The following is a 5,592-nucleotide window of genomic DNA, read 5'->3' on the forward strand; positions in this document are numbered from 1 at the left end:
TTGATTCCTTCAGTTCCTCTTCACGTGATACTTCTGAGTATGCACAGTGGACTCCCTCTGTCCACGTTGAGGATTGCCTCTGTGTGTGTTTGGGTGTGTGTCCTCCTCGGATAGCCCTGAGCCGAGGGCATGTGTCATTGTCACAGTACTTCTCTGCGCCTACCCTGAGCTCTCTAGTTCTAGCTACTGAGCACTTGGCTGTAGAAGGAGGAAAAGGAAGACTGAAGATAGACAGGCGAACCCTTAATATTAAGTTAGCAGGGTGAAAGTGCACTTAGCAACCCTGAGAGGTGAGGGTTATCCTCCCCGTTTCACAGCTGGAGAAGCTGAGGCTTGGAGAGGTTGAGCTATCTATGCCAGGTTGTACCTCTAGGAAGTGACAGAAGCTAAGGGAGAGGCCTTGACATTGTGTTCATACTCTTAGCACTTGGGGTGTGAAGTGCCTCCCAGGGCTGACTAGGCGCAGAGCTCTTTTGGTAGTAGAATTCCTGTTTGGCCTCAGGTTTCCTTTTCCATGAGATGAAGGTGTTGTGGCAAATGGGCTTCCAGATGTCACCGCCAGTGAGGAGCACGCCACGCCGACAGGAGGCCTTTTGAGGACCAAGGTGAGTCAGTGGTACCATCAAGGCAGAGCCATGGCTCTCCTGTGACAGGAACCACACCTGGATCGGTATTGCTTAGCACTGACACAACCGGAAGCAGCAGCTCTGTCCTAGCTCTCTCACTACGCAAGGCCTCCCAGCTGGGTGAGGTCGCAGGTGGAGGTCACAGTGACAAGGTGAGCACACTCACACTAAACCTGCCTTTCCTGCAGCTGACACCACAAGGTGCTACTTGAAAGGGCCTCGCTTGGGCTTGCGCTGCCTGGACTGAGGAGGGCTGGCAGCTCTTCCCGGCAGCTGCAGCCACCTCTCCCCCTGGTATCCAGGGAGTGCCTGGTGGGAGCCCAGGCAGCTGTGTGTGCTGTCGCCTCCACATCAAAGGAGGCCAGCACTCAGGCCCCAGACGTGAGATGGACCCAGAAAGACACATGTGCCACTAACAACCTCCTCCTGTGACCCTGGAAGATATTAACCTACAGGAGCTGCTTCTGAGTCCTTCTGTTATACAGGCCAGCTGAGCTTCTCCCCAAACGCCCCTGTGGGGTCTTTCCTCCAGCCTCACTCTATATCCCCCCCAAATCTGTCTGAGGGCTGGCACTTCCCTGGAGTTGGAAATGTTTAAATTACATGCAGTGGTCATTTCAGCCTCTGAGAGACCACGAAAGAGAAAAGAGGTAGCCAAGGAGGGGGGCCTCTCGAACACCACAGGAGAGACTGTCAGGCCTACCACACTTTTAAGATAATTTTTATTTATTTAACAGTACTGGGGATGGAGCCCAGGGCTCACATGTGTTGAGCAAGCCCCTCGGCCCCAGAGCTGCACCCTTAGCCCTACCTGTCACCTGTAAGCGAGGTAGTTTCCTTAGCAGATGTAAGAAAATTTTAAAGTATGGATTCTTGAGATACAAGTAGTGAAAATGCAGTCCATTTTCTTTGTTTCTTGAGAGTTGATGAGATTTTTTTTTTCTTTTTCCTTCTTTTCACAAAATATTTACCCAGTTCAGAAGTATGTGAAGTAAAAGCCAGAGGAAACGCCCACCCGAGCATGGCTGCTTCCAGCTCCACTTTGAACCACTCTGAGGGCCATGCCTGCACTCTGGCGTTATTACTTCCTGGCCCTGGGGCCCTTGCACTGCCCTCTCCTCAGCAGCTCCAAACACTTTTGTCCTTTATCTCTCCCTACTCCACTCCTTTCACCTGGAAAACACCCTGGCTAATTCTGTACCCTTTAAATGCTCCCCCCCATTTCCCTGGATGTCCCTCACAGTCTTGCCTCCTGTCGTCCCTGTGTCTTTATCTGCTTGTGATTCCTGCCTTGGGAGCCTCAGGAAGAAAGTGGGCTGTGCCTATCCTGTGCCTCATGTTTCCTGAGGCTTCTAGAAAGTTCTTGGAGAGGTTGATTGAGTGAATAAGGTAGAGGACAACTCCCCGTAGGGTTGTCTTTTTTTACTTCTTCATTGTATTTCATCCTGGGCAGCTTTCTATGTATACCCTGGACAGCCTTCAGTGACGCTGAGTGAGATCATCCTCTATACTTGTGCAGTCACTGTTCTGGGCAATATTAGGAGCCACACTTTGCTGGGGGTCAGGCCCTGGGTCAAGTGCTCCAGGCACTGAATCCAGTTCACTCTCTTGCCTTAACGGGAGAAAGTGGACACTCTGAGAAAAAACATTAAATAATTACTAAGCTTCACCATAGAAATGCAAGTGACAAACTACTGACAGGAACATTTTCTCTGATCCAATATTAATTTAAAGTCAAGTTAATTTAGGGGAGAGTGTGTGTGTGTGTGTGTGTGTGTGTGTGTGTGTGTGTGTTTGAGACAGAGTCTCACTCTGCACTTCAGGCTGTCCTTGAACTCACTTTGTAGCCCAGGCTGGCCTCAAACTCGCAACGATCCTCTTGCTTTAGCCTCCTGAGTGCTAAGATTGTAGGTTTGTGCCTCTATGCCTGGGCCAGGGTAATTTGGTCTTGGTAGATTAATTTACTGACTTTTTATAGCCAGTTGTGGAATAATAGGATGTGTGATGTAAATCAGATCCATAAAGAAATTCAAGGCTAATTGTAAGGTGACCACCAAACTATTATTGGTAACCTATGTGTCATTTCATTAATGAATGTGTGGTGTTCATTTGTTTTGAGAAAAGTAGGGTAGTGTCATTTGCTACTGTGGACCTAACACCAGGCTCTGGCCATCTACTCCCAGCCAAGCTGTGTCACCATCTACCTACTTCTCTTCCCTCTCCAGGTTATTTTAAAGCAAGTTCTAGACTTCATGTTATTTTATCCATAAGTATTTTAATGTGCATCTCTAAAAAATAAAAAAAAAACTCCTTAAAACTTTATCATGCTGTGAATGTGATCATTATGTGTATCTAAAATGTACTGATAAATTCTGATTAAAAAAAATCTTTATCATGCTAAAATGTGTTACCAGTAACTCTTTAATATCACCAAATGTTCCTGAGAGCTTGTTTGGAGGTTCCAGCAGGGGAGCGCAGCTACTCGTACACCCTTGACCGAGGAACGGTCCTCCTCTCTCGGGGGAAGTCGTCCTCTTCGACTGAGCGCGCAGCTTCGGGAGGGTCGCACATGGATCATTGAGGGAGGAAGGGGACACCCGCCTAGCCAGCCAGATCAGCCGAATCAACCCTGGCGATCAGTGGGGTGACAGATGTCACAGCCAGATCGCCCTCACAGCCAATACCTTTTTTTTTTTTTTCTCCGAATGCCTTCAGGGCAGGTTTGGCTGGCATGAGTTGTGGGGATCGAACCACAGCAACCCGATCCGGACCGCTTTGCTGAAGCAGCCACTTAAAGAGCTGAGCTAAGGGGCAGGTCCCCCTCACATCCAATATCACCAAATGTTCTATCTGTTGACATTTCCCTAATTGTCCCATCAATTATTTTTTATTTAAAAACAGATTCAGTTGACAAGCAAGTTGTTAACACATTGTGCTATGACTTGTACTTAGATGTCCTCCAAGGCCTCGGGTGCACATAGGTGAGGCTTTGGGGAGGGGCCTGACTTTTGGGGTGTGATGGTGGATGAAGGCTGCGTGGTCTGGGCTTAACCCACTGGTTGGTTTAGCACAATTCTGGGTGTGGCCGCATGGATATAGTAAAGACAGAAGCTTCGCTCTGGGAATGAGTGGCACTGACTATATGCTATGTGAAGGGAAAGGGAAGCTCCCTGTTGCTCTCTCCCTCCCGTCTGCCCTGCCTTGGACTGCTTCTCCCTGCCACTCCTGCCTGCCTTGGAGCCAGCTGACTGTGGACTGAAACTTCTAACAACTATGAGCCAAAATAACCTTTCCTGCCTTAACTTGTGGTTGTCAGGTATTTTGTTATATATATATATATATATATATATATATATATATATATAGTGATATATATGTGATGCATATATCACTATATTGAACTAATCCACATATGTATTACTTCAAATGCTTGTCATATTTTTTATAAGGAGGACATTTAAAATGTACTTTGTCAGCAATTTTCCAGAGTACAACACACTGTTACTAAGGATAGTCACCATGAACTTATTCCTCCTAATGAAATTTTCTCTTCTTTTTTTGTTCTGTCTTGTGCTGCTACTGATTTTGCCCAGGGCCCAGTGGAGGGTAGGCAAGCACACTGCCACTCAACTGTGTCCCTCGTCCTCTATTTGCTTATATTGTATTTTGAGGCAAGGTCTTGCTCAGTTGCCCAGGCTGGCCTCAGACTTGCCACTCCCTGCCTCAGTCTCCTGAATGGCTGGCATTGTGACCCTGTGCTTTGCCCCACACCCCCCACTGTCCTAGCCCAGCCTCTGGTAACTACGTTGTACTCTGTGAGTACCAGTCTTGCATCTCATGTCTTGCATACTCAGGAGGGCATGCTGTATTTGCCTGTCTGTGCCTGGCTTGTTTCACTTGATTTCCTTGATATCCATCCGTGTGGTCATGACTGACAGGATTTCCTTTTTAAAAGCTAAATAGGTTTTTCCTCCCGGGCTGCCTGAGGCTCCGTTGCCATCATGAGTGACATAGTAACTATCCAAACCAGGAAGTTTATGATCAACCAACTTCTTCAAAGGAAGCAACTGGTCATTGATGTCCTTCACCCTGGGAAAGCAACAGTATCTAAGACAGAAATTCAGGAAAAACTCACCAAAATATACAAGACCACCTCAGCTGTCATTTTTGTGTTTGGATTCAGAACCCGTTTTGGTGGTGGCAAGACGACTGGCTTTGGCATGATTTTGATTCCCTGGATTATGCGAAGAAAAATGAGCCCACACGTAGACTTGCAAGACACGGCCTGTATGAGAAGAAAAAGGCCTCAAGAAAGCAGTGGAAGGAACGCAAGAACAGAATGAAGAAAGTCAGGGGCACCGCGAAGGCTCACGTTGGTGCTAGCAAAAAGCCGAAGAAGTAGAGATTCTGCAGTGCCTGTCTGCAGGGACTGCGACTTTTTTCACAAGAGGATTTAATAAACTGTAAAGCCTTAAAAATAAATAAATAAAGCTAAGTAGTACTCCACTGTCCATATAGGTCATGTTTTGTTACTCATTGCTCCATTGCCAGACACTTAGGTTGATCCCACAGCTTGCCTCATCATAATGAAGCCTCACCTCTCACCTATAAGAACGGCTGTTGCCAAAAAGAAAATGGCCCAGCATGGGGGGACACACTTGTAACCTCAGCACTTGGAAGGCTGATGCAGGAGGATCCCTGCAAGTTCAAGGGTGGTGAGTTCAACATCAGCCTGAGCCAGTGGATTAAAGCATCTGAAAGCAGGCACAGGGGCCTGGGATTCAATCCCCGGCATGTCGTACTGGCCCCACCCCAGGGGCACGCTGAGGTGGCAACTGAGACTGGGCGTGGTGGCACGCACCTGTAATCTCAGCTTTTGGGAGGCTGTAAACAGGTGGATCACTACAAGTTCAATCTAGTAGTGAGACCCTAAACACCCTGTAGACCCTTCCCTAAAATACAAAAA

At 47.5% G+C, this 5,592-nt stretch overlaps 1 pseudogene; it reads left to right on the top strand.

Moving 5' to 3' along the window:
• The first annotated feature begins 4,619 nt into the window (after positions 1-4,619).
• LOC105742834 lies at positions 4,620-5,069 on the top strand (annotated as a pseudogene).
• Positions 5,070-5,592: the final 523 nt, after the last annotated feature.

This window comes from Octodon degus, unplaced genomic scaffold (genome assembly GCF_000260255.1).
Source record: "Octodon degus isolate 3935 unplaced genomic scaffold, OctDeg1.0 scaffold00077, whole genome shotgun sequence".
Classification (NCBI taxonomy): Eukaryota; Metazoa; Chordata; class Mammalia; order Rodentia; family Octodontidae; genus Octodon; species Octodon degus.